Raw genomic sequence first — 16,749 nt, 5'->3', positions numbered from 1 at the left:
CCCTAAAAACGAGATGGTTGCTTTCATTGAAAAATATATAATTTCATTATTTTCAATTAGTTGAGTAATTTGTATTAATTCTTTAAGGATACATTAGAACAATATAGTATCAAATAAAACAGTATTAATTCATTTAGTTAAATTTTATAATTTTAGGAATAAAACTTAGCAATTTCTATGACGAGGAGAAATAGCAATTTTTTCAAAAATTTAAGACGTATGCACTTTTTTGTTGGTTTGACTTAAAATTAGAAATAGTAGTTTCTTATAGAGATTAAGGGTTAATATTCGTTACCAATTTGTTTTATTTTAAAGACAGTCTCAATAACACATTAGTTAATAGTTAGTGTGGCTTTACCGATTACAAAATTATGATATTTAAGGGCTAAATAAGTTCTTTATAACTTTTGCCAATTTAGGTATTTTCAAAAATAATTATTTTTGTTTTAGTTTCTTTGTTAAAGCATTACAAAAAATATATACTATGCTGTATAATGTTGTTGCTGTTGTTTCCAATATGTTTTCGAATAAAAATTTCATGTAGAACACATTTGCTTTTTCGTTATTTAGTTTTTTTTATTAAGACAATTGAGTACAAAAAATTAATACATTTAGATTAATTTTTATATAATACCAATTTGTTTAAAAAAATAGTTTATTTTTAGTAAATTTATTTGTAAGGGTATGTTGTACATAAAAACATTTAAAAAGGTAGAAAAATAATTTACTTAATTAATTTAATTTATTTGGTTTATTTTTTTTTTATTTTATAAAAAAAAAAACATTAAACATCGACTAAGTTTAATTTGAAATGTATTTAGGTTTCTTTCTTTTATTTTCTGGGGATTTTTATTTTTTTCATAAATAATTTATGTTAAAGCTTTTATATTTCAATTACAAAATTTGGGTAACTAATTTTTTTCGGGTTAAATTTTCCTTTAAAGGATATGGGTTCAATATACTAACTCCGTTTACTACTTGTAATTTGTTTAAAAACACCGTTTTACCACTAATTAAAATAAACTGATGGGAGCAGTTGGAGAATTAATAATTAACATATAGGTTTTTATATAGGTTTATATTGTAACTAGAGTGATCAAAATCGGTGGACGAAAACCGCTGAACCAGTTTATCTTATTTCGCCGATTGTAGTTTTTATTGGAAATTAATTTTTCGGTTTTAATTTTAATTTTTGTGACAATAATATCAGATTTTCCTTTCCATACTACGCGTTTTTAAAATTTTCGAGGAACTCGGTTGAACCGGTCATAGCTGTTATTTCAATAAAAAACAAGTAGATACGGCCGTAAGTTCGGCCAGGCCGAAGCTTATGTACCCTCCACCATGGATTGCGTAGAAACCTCTTCCAAACACTGCCATCCACAATCGAATTACATAAGTTGCGTTAACGCTTGCCGATGGCAAGGTATATTAAAACCTCCTAACACCGTCTTCTAAATTGTATGTAAGTCCATACGTGGTATATATTAAATCAAAAAAGATCGATCAAATACGTATATAGTTCAGTTTGACAAAATTTTCTATAGAAATAATATATTAACAAAATGTTCTATAGAAATAAAATTTTGACAAAATTTTCTATAGAAATAAAATTTTGACAAAATTTTCTATAGAAATAAAATTTTGACAAAATTTTCTGTAGAAATAAAATTGTGACAAAATTTTCCATAGAAATAAAATTTTGGTAGTTTATTTTTGGCTCGAGTGGCAACCATGATTATGAACCGAATAAAATTTTAACAAAATTTTCTATAGAAATAAAATTTTGACAAAATTTTCTATAGAAATAAAATTTTGACAAAATTTTCTATAGAAATAAAATTTTGACAAAATTTTCTATAGAAATAAAATTTTGACAAAATTTTCTATAGAAATAAAATGTTAACAAAATTTTTCTAAAGAAATAAAATTTGGACAAATTTTTCTATAGAAATAAAATTTTAACAAAATTTCTATAGAAATAAAATTTTTACAAAAGTTTCTATAGAAATAAAATTTTGGTAGATTATTTTTGGCTCGAGTGGCAATCATGATTATGAACCGATATGGATCAATTTTTGTGTGATTGGAGATCAGCTATATATAGACCGATATGGACCAATTTTGGTATGGTTGTTAGCGGCCACATACTAACACTACGTTCCAAATTTGTACCGAATCGGATGAATTTTGCTCCTCCAAGAGGCTCCGGAGGTCAAATCTGGAGAACGTTTTACATGGGGGCTATATATAATTATGGACAGATATGGACCAATTCTGGCACGATTGTTAAAGATCATATACTAACACCATGTTCCAAATTAAAACCGGATTGGATGAAATTTGCTTCTCTTGGAGACTTCGCAAGCCAAATCTGGGGATCGGTTTATACGGGGGATATATATAATTATGAACCGATATGGACCAATTTTTGCACGGTTGTTAGAGACCATATACCAACATCATGTACCAAATTACAGGCGAATCGGATGAAATTTGCTTCTCTTTTAGGCTCCGCAATCCAAATCTGGGGATCGGTTTATATGGGGGCTATATATAATTATGGACCGATGTGGACCAATTTTTGCATGGTTGTTAGAGACCATATACCAACACTATATACCAAATTTCAGCCAGATCGAATGAAATATGCTTCTGTTAGAGGCTCCACAAGCCAAATCTGAGGGTCCCTTTATATGGGGGCTATACGTAAAAGTGGACCGATATGGCCCATTTGCAATACCATCCGACCTACATCAATAACAAATACTTGTGCCAAGTTCCAAGTCGATAGCTTGTTTCGTTCGGAAGTTAGCGTGATTTCAACAGACGGACTGACGGACAGCTTAGATCGACCCAGAATTTCACCACGACCCAGAATATATATACTTTATGGGGTCTTCGAGCAATATTTCGATGTGTTACAAACGGAATGACAAAGTTAATATACCCCCATCCTATGGTGGAGGGTATAAAAATAGGGTCCACCGGTTTGGGAAAATAATTCGGATTTTTTAAACCGAAAATATTTGACTTGTACTTATAAAATGTATTTTTTATCACTCTTATTGTAATCAGATCTTTTGAAAATTGTATAACTATGAGTTGTAATAAAATATTACCAACATTTTGTTATGTTCTACGAAATCGATAGTACGGAAATGTACCTGATGGAATGATTAGCGTTCTAAACTAGTTCCTTCCAGTTCTTGCAATATTCGTCTAATATGATTTTGGTACGATGTCTCCTCACATATAATAATATAGATCTGGAGGGGTGAGATGATGCAATTTGGTCTAATATATTAATTTCCTATGTTTGTCATAAATTTGGGTTTATATTCTATACATTTTACACTGATTGAAAAAGATTTGTAATATTAACGAAAGTGATATAATTTCATAAATACAATAAATCTTTTCCTTATTGTTATGATGTTTTCACTAAATAACGTACAATTTCATACTATTAATGAATACTTTCATTGTCTCAATGAAACATTTAAGTTATATCAATGAAAAAGAGTCGTTCACACAAAAAAAATGTATTTTGTCTTCAATCACGAAATTAATTGATCCAATTAATTTTTTAATGAAATGTCGTCAATGACAGAAATTATAGTATCAATTAAAAAAAATAATATTAAAAAATTAATTGATAGTATTAATTTTTGTGATTGATTTTTGTATCAATTAAGATACTGACTCTGTGTTCCTCAATTCGAAAACGGCCATCGACAGCCGCAAATCTCTCAATGAGATGGCTGAGCAGTACAATATTCACCTAATATGGGTGCCTGGCCATAGGAACATACCGGGGAACTGCGAAGCGGATGAGTTGGCAAGGCTAGGGACTACCTTACATATTTCAGGGGAACTAGAATCTGTTGGCTACCTGCAAGCTCATGCTGCGTGAGAAGGCTGTTATGATGGCAAATGTTCTATGGGAGAATTGCAAGGGCTGTAACGACACCAAGCAAATATGGCCCAATTTAAACCCCACACTAGATATGCTAGTGTTCTCGACACGTCAGATATCACTCCTGATACCTGCTATAACGGGTCGCTGCCAGATAGGCGATTTTGCAAAAACTATAGGCGCGAAGTATAATGACTATTGTATGAGCTGTCATGATGCGGGGGAAAAGGAATCTATTAAACAACTCTTGTGTGAGTGTCCTGCATTTTGTGTAAAGCGCAAGCAACTTTAAGGAGCATATAGCTTCAGATTACTGGCGGATCTAGAAAACGTTAACTAGCTTGGTTCAACAAAGAAAAATAATCAAGGAGGTTCAGCGGTTAAAACTAGAAGTGCCCACATGTAATAGGTACTTTTAGTTAATGTGGTATCACAATGGACTGATTAGTCTAAGTGAGCCTGAATCTTAATCGGGCTGCCACTTTAACCTAACCATCAATTAAGAAATTTGTTGAATCAATTAAATTAATTAATTGTATATTTTTAAACTCTATTAAAACTTTAATTCGATAAATAAATAATAAATGTTCATGACTTTTTTCCTATTGGCTCAATTTTAATGAAATTTTCTTTCTGCGTAAAAAGGGGAATTTCGTTTGTTTAAAATTTCGTTCCAAAGGAAAGTATTTTATTCTTTGTATGCATCATGTGGAAGTGACAGGGAGAATGCTTCTAAGCTCTCAACCCGATGTAATCCAACAGAGTTCTCACGATAGTGGTCATCTTGACTATTTTTGGGAACAAAGAAAAAAAATTATTTTTGTATCAAAAACAAAAAAAAAAAAAAACACAAGAATAATTGATTGAATCAATCAATTATGAATAATTGCCATAGATTATTCAGTCCATTGTGGAATATCGTGTGGTGAATTTCTCTGGTATCAAAGGATTCTGGTCGATTCAATGATTAATTCAATGAAAAGGGGCCTCCATACTACGGTGAAACCACTTAGAGAGGCTATGATATATTCAGAAATGTCACAAGCACTACTGACAGGCGATAACCCACCGCTGAAAAATGTTTAGATGTTCTGTCGAAACCGGTATTGAAAACTGACCTTTGCCATACTACACCGAAAAAAAATAATGTCGTATGGCCAAATATTTCTTCTACAAATGCGAATTTTGCTTAGTATAGAAGATGCATTTTCAAAAAATCAAATGTTGATTTTCTAAAACATAATGAAAGTTTCTCTTAATTAAAATTTAAAAAAAGTTTACATTTAGAAATACCGAAATTCAAATTTTCATAATGGCTTGAATAATCTATGTGAGCCTGAAATAATTCGAGCTGCCACTTTAACCTAATCTATTTTTTACAAATTTTCAAATAAAAAAGTAGACTTTTACAACTGCTAAGGTCGAGCTGTAGACCGAAGAATTAGCTTCGGTTTCAGCATTCGAACAAAAATCGATAATCGGCCACGAATCGGCCTTCGGTGTCAATAGATTAATTAACTGAAGCCGAAGTTTTTTAATAACGCTAGTTTACACTGAAAATGTACACTTGAGAGAGTCGACTTTTCTTATGTATTTTGATCTGCTGAATTCGAAAAAAAAAAATGTTTAAAAATTTTTTATGGAACAGTTTTTGAGATATGCCGTTATTTTTAGTTTTTCGCTCTTTTTTCATTAAACAAATTATATCAACAACGATTATATCGTTGTTGGTACTTAAATGAAAGGTATTAAGATGACTAATAATCGTGTATTGGATCTGTGATAAGTTAAGTGGTTCAAAAAATATGGATGGCGGAAAAGGTCCATTGCAAAATAAGATTTTTTTTTGAAAATTTGGCTTTTTCGCATCGATATATATTGAACCACTTAACTTATCACAGATCCAATTATACACAATTATTCGTTATCTTAATACCTTTCATTTAAGTTCCAACAACGATATAATTGGACATTTCTAACTCGAGATATAATTTGTTTAGTGAAAAAGAGCGAAAAACTAAAAATAACGATATCTCAAAAACTGTTCCATAAATTTTTTTCAATTTTTTCAAATTCAGCAGATGAAAATACATAAGAAAAGTTGCCACTCATGAAGTGTACATGAAAAAAAAATTGTAAACTAGTGTAATTTATTTCATTAACTTTCGTTAAAAAATCACGAAAATTCTTCCAATTAAATACTTGGTTGAATTTTAAAAATATTCAATTAAAAATTTAATTGATTCAACATTTTTTTAATTGAAACGAAAATCAATCACAAAAATTAATAGTATCAATTATTCTTTTAATTGGATCAATGAAGTTTTTAATTGACTTTCAATTTACATTATCAGACTACGTTCACACTATGCTCGAAATATCCTTTTGAACATTTGAAATAGATTCATATATTACAGAAAAACGATTGAATTTGCATGGAGAAAATAAATATACAAAAAATCCTCTTTTGTCATTATAATATCAAACTACGAAATTTTGAATACTAAAAAGTCAGTAAGTTCGAAAATAATTATATGGCTTAGACTGATGGCTTAGACTGAATTTTATTTTATTATTTTTTAGACCTTTTATCAATAAAATATTCCAATATTGAAGTAAAACAACCCAAATGTCATTAATTATAAATTTTAGGAAAATTTGCCGAGCATCGGCTTCGACCAAAAAATCCTATACGGTCAAGCTCTATGTATCCAAACCGATCAGTTTTATGATCACCATTTTTGGTTCATACGTTTTCAACCTGGTCATATAGAATTGTATAAATAATCGTAAAGTTATATACAACTACAAATGTTTTTTTTTCTTAACCCGAAGGCATAACAAGGTGTTCAAAGCAGTTTTTGTGTGTTTGTCCAATTCCGAAATTGCTCCCATTACTCTCTACGGACCAGGCATTGGTAAACATCTTAGTTATTTAAATTATAATACAAGAGCTCGCCTTCAGTTTATTTTTACAGTGATCATTATTTTTTTTTTTTTTTCGTACAAAAACACATCATAATATTACCGTCCGGCAAAAAAGTAAATAAAGGCTGAATAATTTTCAAAGACATTAAGGAAATATATATTCCCTGCAGCAAAATTCAATTGAATTGAAATCTTATTAAACCCTGAATGACAATCTTAATATTCAGTTAATTTTATGAATAAAACACAATCATACAATAATAGGCGTTTTTTTCGTTTATTACACGCAGAGAAGGAAAATTTTAATTTTGGGATAGGGAGAATCCAACATCGATACCGCAAAAATGTTGTTTTCTCGCCAAACATAAAATGGTTATGGAAATCAGATACATAATATCCGAGAAAATAAAATGGTTGCGACAAACATGTAACATATTCGCCGTTCAAAAATAACATTTTTCTTCTTCTCTGGATGTACTGGATATCCTAACCCTAGTATTCCACAGTATTCGTTTATCCAGAATATCTAAAAAAATTGAGTCAAACTGGCATCAGATCTTTAAATTCAACTACAGATAATAAATAAGTGAAATTCTACACTTGAGAAAATATTGTCGTGTCCTTAAAATCCGAATACAGTGCCAAAAGAAAGATATTTCAACAATCCAATATAGGCCACCATGTTGTATAAGCACTTTAATGTTCGAAATGTCATCAGCTTTTTTAAATACAATTACAGATAATAAATAAGTGAAATTCTACACAGAAGAAAATATTGTCGTGAAGCAAAGATTTCTTGTCCTTAAAATCTCAATGCAGAGTCAAAAGAAATCAAATCTGGGCCACCATGTTGTATGAGCACTTTAATGTTCAACACGTATACAACCCAATGAACGTTATTTCTATACCGCATTCAAATTGGCCTGGCTCTAATTTCAATATTATACCCTGTTCCTCTATCTCATACGAAAGCTTTTTGTCGTATTCCAAACGGGAGAAAATTGAGAGGTTTTTTTTATTTCGAAAAGGCCAGTCAACATATGTTAAGAAAAAGGTAAGAGAGTGCATGAAATCTCAGACCGAAAATTTGAAAATACTCATATTTCACAATCAATGTATTCTCATACAAACTAAATGAACTTTCAAAAACAGAAAAAAACAAATTTATTCGAATTCCAGTAATTGTTAGTCGTTCATATGGGTTTTCGTACAATTTAAAGAAACAGGGCATTTGCTTTAATCGGCTGTCAAAATAAAAAATAAATAAAAATAAATTTTCTAAATTTTTTTTAAGAAAATATCTTTAAAATAAATTGGCTTTCGTAAAGTTAAAAAAATTGCCGGACGGTATCCTATCCATATCTTCATTATAATTTATCAATAATTTTATGTAGGTATGAATGTTTCGTATGTACGTATGTATGTGGCTAGTATGCATGCATGCACATTTTTCACTACAATTTCCTATCCTAGACTTTATGCGTATCATTTTCATTTTTCTATAATATTTGTATTTTAACCATTTGACCATGTTTCCTTTAAAATACTGACTGGTAACAATGTTATGTATGTGTTTAATTCAGCTAAATTTTCGGTATACATGAGAAATAAAAATTTCGTATATGTATACATTTGTGTTTACGTATTAATTTGTTTTTAAACATACTCTATGCACCTGATGATGTTTTGACAAAATTTTACTGTTAAAAACAATTAAGAAGGTGTATTTGAAAATTATAGACTCATTAAAATTTCCCCAATGAATGAATACTTGAAATTTTAAAAAAATAAATAAAGATCTTTTGATAATTTTGTGGAAAAAAAATGTTTGTCTAAAATTGTTACTGTAGTTACCCACCACTTTAGTTATATTTGTCTGCGCAAAAAAATTAAATTAAATTAAAAATTAAACGTCAGCATCAATTAAAAAGCATTTCTAGTGTAGTTTATTTTTTAATTATTAGGGGCATCTTGGCTAGTAAAATTGTTATTTTTATACTTATATGAAACAGAATATAATCAAATTCTAGGCGATTTTGGAAACTACATTGAATTTTTTTCTGATTAAATCTTGTTCGTGCATATTTTTGCAACACCCAGAAGGAGACGAGATAGACACATGGTGTCTTTGGCAATAATTCTCGGGACCGGCCCTTGAGTCGATTTAGAAATGTCCGTCCGTCTGACGGTTTGTGAACATATGTTTGTGTCCAATTAGGTCGCATTTTTAGTCCAATCAACTTCAAATCTGGCACAAGTATATGTTTTGGATCATTGTAGAACTACTCGTATATTGGATTTGGAATAAGGAGTAGAATTCACATTTTTACAAAATATGGCTTTAGATTGAAATATTCCCCATATTTGTATTACCGTCTATCATAGGATGGGGGGTAAACTAACTTTGTCATTCCCTTTCTGGGTTCTGGTGAAATTCGGAGTCGATTTAACGCAATCCGTCCTTGTTTTAATAACAAGGACTTGTTACTTGTTTTTTAATAACATTTTGCTCCGTCCCAAAACATTAAGTCTAGAAGTTATGTAGAAGTATAAACAAATTTTTTTCCAATTCAGTTCAGATTTAAATATACGTATGTATGTATATGGGAATATAATCATTTATATATCAGTATATCAGTGTATAAAACAGTCGGCCCCGTCCGTCTTCGGACTTTCCTTACTTGTTTAATTTAAATACTTGATTAAAAAATTAATTGATTATTTCGGCACTTATTTTGATAAAATTAAAAATGTATATGATTTTGATAGCAAAACTGGCCACCACCACCAGAGAGTGGGGTTGAGGCTACACTACAGCTCTATTTATAAAATACGCAAAAAATTGTTTGTGATTCAATCACGAAATTAATTTATCCAATTAATTTCATAATTGAAAATGCTCCAATCACTTAAATGATAGTATCCATCACAGAATTAATTAAAAGTAAACAATATACTTGATTAACTTGATTCATCTCTTCGATACATTAATTTTTTAAAATTTTTAAATTTAATTGATTTTGGTCGCAATAGTCAATTATTTTTTTAAATTGAGACATTCATAATTCATATTTTCATAATTATTTGAATAAATTTTCTTTAATGGACCAATGAAGAGCATGTATATAGAAAATAATTAGATATTCCCGAACAAATTCGTTTAAATTCAAATTAAATTTTTAATTTAATATATATTTTGATTTAATTACAATTTGATTTTATTTTCTGCATACTGGTAATACTGGAGTTGCATGCGATTATGTAATTTTTGCTGATTTTTACATAATTACCTGTAATTACATCTTGTAATAGGAGGTAACTCTGGGTTATCGTAACTTTAGTGGAAAACAATTTCCAAATAAAAATGATCATTTTTCTATAGGCCAACTGGCTTTGTTTTACTGCACAGAAAAAATTTTCATGAAAATTTTTCCAATTAATGTTTTAATTGAGCTTTAAAGAATATTGAATTAAAAATTTAATTGATTCAACAAATTTTTTAATTCAAACAAAAATCAATCACAAGAATTGATAGTATCAATTAATTTTTTAATTCAATTTCAATTAATTTTGTAATTGAATTTCAATTAATTTTTTAATTGATAGTCTCATTTCTGTGATTGAAGACATTTCAATTAAAAAATTAATTGGATCAATTAATTTCGTGATTGAATCAGAAGGTTTTTTTTTTTGTGTGGCTTTTTAATATAAATGAGCGACTATGACTTTCAGATACACCTTCTTATTGTTTCTTTTTTTTCTCAAATAAATATTCTATTTCCTGTCAAATAAATATTCCATTTGTTTGTGTATTGAATAAAATTTAGAAAAATAATATATTCAACTTTTTTTCTCAAATATTTTTGTTTTTTTCTTTTCTAATTTTGTTTCCTAATAAAAGTGATTTAATAAAAACTATGATTTAGTATTACAAAATGTATTCTCTATTTCTGTCATGTAAAAATATGTAAGATATTCAAAATTCATTTCAAAATGTTCCATTATGAGTGGTTAAAATAACACCATTATCATATATAGTTCTATTCATTCCATTCGCTTAAATATGTTCTTCATTAAATTGTGCGTATAAGAAGTTGCATAAATATTTCAAGTTCTTTTTCAAGTTTGTTCGTTCACAAGAAAAATAAAAATATTTTCACTGATAGGTACTACGTTGCAATAACATTTTATATTTGTTGTTTTGGTAGTATTCATGACTATGTTTATATGTATGTTGTTGGTATTTATGCATAATTTCTGTTTTACTATTTTTTTTCTCTAGGGTATATATGTATGTATGTATGTAAATATGTCTATGTAAGTTCAAGCGGACCAGAGTTGCCACCACCAATGTATAGGTATATATGTGTATATAAGCATTCCAAACAATTTTCTCCAAAAAAAAACATTTTTGTATGTTCTTACATTCTAAATATTCCATGTTCTAGCTAACGCATCGTAAGTAGTATTTTAAAGTATTCGAGAATATTCATTTATAGTTTCAAAACTAAATTTCTTTATTTAAACATTGAATGTGGAATTTAACCCGAGTTTTTTTTTTAAGATTTCTGTTTCTTTTTTTTGTTTCATAGAAAACGGGCACAACGATGGCCTTTATGTGGAGATTATTTGTTATGGTTGTGTGTTTTTCTTTTTTTTTTTGTAGAGCTTTAATTTTTCTACAAAGATTTTGTTTATAGGTAATTTTAGAACTCTCACAAGGTTAAAGGTGAGCTTTACTTTTACTTTTTTTGAGTATCACTCAGACTCCATACATATTCATTAGGCTTTCAGCGTATTTTGTTTAGTAGCTTCGATTCAAAAATATTATACAGTTATAATGAAAGTTTTTAATGGCTCTTTTGTACCATTCGAATCGATTACACTGAAAAAAATATTGTCGTGAGTCCAAAGATTTCATGTCCTTAAAATACAAATACGAAAAAAGGTGAAAAATCGAATAAATTAAAATTTGTTTCCTAGAATCAAGTACGCAAAACTAATACTTAAAAAAAATTGTCCTTACTTCAATTCAACGGATCTTTGGCTCGGAATCAATACTAAATTAATTGGTGTAAAGTTTTTCTTGTTACATGTGTGGACGTGTTTCTAAGCTGTTTCAAATAAAATCAAAATTCTTTGTGGATACACCACTTAGTTGGTACTAAAAACTGTGCTAAATTGTGAATTAAAGCTTTTGCAATCTACTCGTAATATTCGTTTCGAGGTAAAGAGTGGTTAAATTGTAAGGGCCGATGTTGAATGTGAACCACACATAAACGCCAAGTTTTTTTCCGAATTTTATTTGACATTTCTCTATTTCAGACTTTGAACCATGGAGAGATACACAATCCAATAACGTGTTAAAGTTATCCAGACTTATTATGAAAATGGGCGTTCAAATCAAAATGCATATCGTGCACTTCGTGATTTTTTTGGTCAATTTGATCGTCCAAATGTGCGTACAATCGCAAAAATCGTGGAAAAATTCGAGCAAACCGGGTCTGTAGAAGATGTGAAAACAGCAGTGCATGCCCGTACAGCTCGTACTGCAGAAAATATTGCTGCTGTTCACGATAGTGCGGCTGAAGAGCCGTCCACCTCAACTCGTCGTCGTGCCCAACAATTGCACCTCTCACGCTCGTCGTTGATGAACATTATGAATAAAGACTTGCATTTACACGCTTACAAGGTGCAATTGGCTCAAGAACTAAAGCCTCTTGACCATTCCAAACGTCGTGAATGGACAGAATGGTTCCAAGAATTGGCAACAGTGGATGATCAATTTTCGAAGAAAATCATCTCCAGTGATGAGGCACATTTTCACCTCAGTGGATTCGTCAATAAACAGAATTGCCGCATTTGGGCGAATGAGAATCCAAGAGTGATTGTCGAAAAACCAATGCACCCACAAAGAGTGACTGTTTGGTGCGGTTTATGGGCTGGCGGAATCATCGGGCCGTATTTTTTCCAAAATGAGGCCGGTCAGGCAGTTACTGTGAATGGTGTTCGCTATCGTGAGATGATAACGAACTTGGCCCGAATGGCCCGAATTGGAAGATATGGATGTGGACGATATGTGGTTTCAGCAGGACGGTGCCACTTGCCACATAGCTAACGAAACAATGGCTCTTTTGCGCAACAATTTCAACGGCCGTGTTATCTCACGTAATAGCGATGTCAATTGGCCGCCAAGATCATGTGATTTGACACCGTTGGACTTTTTTCTTTGGGGTTATTTGAAAGAAAAGGTGTGCGTCGATAAGCCAGCAACAATTCAAGAGCTAAAGGATGAGATAATTCGGCACATTAACGGCATAGAACCTCCATTATGCCTCAGCGTCATCGAAAATTTGGACCATTGGATGAAGGTGTGCCACCGAAGTCGCGGCGCCCATTTGGCCGATATTTTGTTCCATACATAATTGAGTAATACCAATATATCATAATAAAATAAAATTACAATAATTTCCTAAATAGTTTGTGTTTTATTCAAAATCAACATCGGCCCTTGAAATTTTAACCACCTTTTATTTTGTGCTGAAAGCTGCATTTTTTGCTGTTTTTAAAATTGCAAAACATTGAAAGCTAAACAAGTGATTCCAGTTTTGTTGTTGTTTCGTCTTTGTAAACAAAGAGTAAAGGCTCTTTAACCTGTGAGTAGCATGGGTTTCAATGACTTAATGGTATCCTGGTTTGAAAGTTATCTGATAAATCGCACTCAATGTGTAGTATATGATAACATTATTTCGGAATGGATAGATGTGCCTTCTGGTGTTCCAGGCATCTTGGACCTTTATTGTTCTATTTATTTATAAATGACCTTTCATCAGCAATTCGATTTAGTAATACACTTATGTATGCTGACGATGTTAAAATTTTGAAAATTATCCGGAATAGTGATGACCAAGGTTTGATCTAAATAGCATGTACTACCGGTGTTCTCTAAATATGATGGAACTGAACATAAGAAAATGCAAGCACATCTCTTTTTAAAGATTGAACCACGTTGATACAAATTAACATACTATATTAATAAAGACATGCTTGAAACTGTTGAATCCTTTAAGGATCTCGGAATACTGTTGGATCGGAGACTAGATTTTAGATCTCACATATCTATGACCGTCAATAAATCATATGGATCAGTTGGATTTGTCAAACGCTGGAGTAAAGAGTTTGCTGACCCATTTGTAACAAGGAATTTGTACACTTCACTTGTGCGTCCAATCCTTGAATATGGATCTGTAATATGGGACCCACACTATCAAATTCATTGCAACTGTGTTGAATCTGTACAATTTCTACTGTTTTGTTAACGTCGGAACAACTGGACTCCTCAAACCATGCCATCTAACAAGGAAAGACTTTCACTTGTCAAATTGCCTACACCGAAAAGTAGACGTACTATGCTGAATATCTGTTTTATGGTTGATGTTATTAATGGTAGATTTAAATCTGAGTTCCTTCTTAACCATATTTCATTCAATATACCGTCAACTCGTATTTTTGATCTTTCAGAAGATAAATATAATATAAAAAGAAATATAACACTATTATTAAATACTTAGGCATAAAGGGTGATACGGTCAAAATTTGGTCAATATAAACTTGACGTATTTCTTTCAATTTTGCATTTAAAAAACTTGAACACCCCCCATTTTGAAGGTGTGTGTGTGTAGAATGTTGCTCCTAGTTTGATTTTGGAATTCACTCTTCAGTTGTCAAAATGCCGTCCAAGCAAGAAGAGCAGCGTATCAAAATTTTGCTCGCGCATCGCGAAAATCCGAGCTACTCGCACGCAAAGCGGGCAAAATCGCTAAAAGTTGCCAAATCAACTAACAAGGAAAGACTTTCACTTGTCAAATTGCCTACACCGAAAAGTAGACGTACTATGCTGAATATCTGTTTTATGGTTGATGTTATTAATGGTAGATTTAAATCTGAGTTCCTTCTTAACCATATTTCATTCAATATACCGTCAACTCGTATTTTTGATCTTTCAGAAGATAAATATAATATAAAAAGAAATATAACACTATTATTAAATACTTAGGCATAAAGGGTGATACGGTCAAAATTTGGTCAATATAAACTTGACGTATTTCTTTCAATTTTGCATTTAAAAAACTTGAACACCCCCCATTTTGAAGGTGTGTGTGTGTAGAATGTTGCTCCTAGTTTGATTTTGGAATTCACTCTTCAGTTGTCAAAATGCCGTCCAAGCAAGAAGAGCAGCGTATCAAAATTTTGCTCGCGCATCGCGAAAATCCGAGCTACTCGCACGCAAAGCGGGCAAAATCGCTAAAAGTTGCCAAATCAACCGTTACAAATGTAATTAAAGTGTTTGGGGAACGTTTGTCGACAGCCAGGAAGTCTGGATCGGGGGGAAATCGAAAACCGAAAGCCGCTGAGACGACAAAGAGAGTTGCCGGTAGTTTCAAGCGAAACCCTAACCTCTCTCCCCGAGATGCCGCAAATAAGCTGGGTGTATCGTCTACAACCGTGCATCGAGCCAAAAAAACGAGCCGGACTATCGACTTACAAGAAGGTAGTGACTCCAAATCGCGATGATAAACAAAATACGACGGCCAAAGCGCGATCCCGGAGGCTGTACACGACGATGCTGACGAAGTTTGATTGCGTGGTAATGGACGACGAAACCTACGTCAAAGCCGACTACAAGCAGCTTCCGGGACAGGAGTTTTATACGGCAAAAGGAAGGGGAAAGGTAGCAGATATTTTCAAGCACATAAAACTGTCAAAGTTCGCAAAGAAATATCTGGTTTGGCAAGCCATCTGTACCTGCGGCTTGAAAAGCAGCATTTTCATAGCTTCCGGGACTGTCAACCAAGAAATTTACGTGAAAGAGTGTTTGAATAAACGTCTGCTGCCTTTCCTGTTTTGGCCGGATTTGGCATCTTGCCATTACGGTAAAAAGGCCATGGAGTGGTACGCCGCCAACAACGTGCAGGTGGTTCCCAAGGACAAGAACCCTCCCAACACGCCAGAGCTCCGCCCAATTGAGAAATACTGGGCTATTGTCAAGCGGAACCTAAAGAAGACCAAAAAAACTGCTAAGGACGAGCAGCAGTTCAAGGCAAACTGGCTTTCTGTGGCGAAGAAGGTGGACAAGGTGGCTGTAAAAAATCTGAGGGCAGGTGTCAAGCGTGAGGCCCGGCAATTCGGATTTGGAAAAACGAAAGCCTAACTGAATATTTTTCCTGAATTTTATACTAGTTGAACTTGAAAAAGAAATTTAATTTGATTTTTTAAATAAACGATTTCACCGATTTACACGCGTTTTCCCTTGACCAAATTTTGACCGTATCACCCTTTAAAATGGTTTGTTTTGTCATTATAGACGTATTATGTTTTATTGGATTTTTTTACATTTTTTGATATTATTACAGTAGATGTATACTTAGATGTGCGCGTGAGTGAAATTTCACTTACGCTCACGCGCATTCACGAAGAAATATTTATACTCACGCACGCCATGTGGGTAGGAATTCACGTTCACGCAAATTCACGAAATGAAAAGTTATACTCGCGCACGCTCCCGCACGAACAAAGTTTATGCCTCATGTTCCTGCATGATTCACCACAATTTTCGTAATTCACAACAAATCTCGTGACTCAGGAAAATTTTCAGAACACGAGAATTTGCGTGATTCACGACAAATCTCATGACTCGCTGCAGTTACTGATCAGTAAGTTATATTCATAACTCACGACAGAACAATTAGCAAAATTCAAATATGATTCACAATCAAACAACGGACGCTATTGAAATCTTAAAAGTGATAAAATCCGCGAAGGTGATTCAAATCGGTGAGCTTGAATCGTGAACGTGAATTTGTTTGTGAGTGTGATCTTTTTTTTCTGTCTCTGTCTCTGTC

Source organism: Haematobia irritans, chromosome 1 (genome assembly GCF_050003625.1).
Source record: "Haematobia irritans isolate KBUSLIRL chromosome 1, ASM5000362v1, whole genome shotgun sequence".
NCBI lineage: Eukaryota > Metazoa > Arthropoda > Insecta > Diptera > Muscidae > Haematobia > Haematobia irritans.
This window is presented reverse-complemented; position numbering follows the sequence as displayed.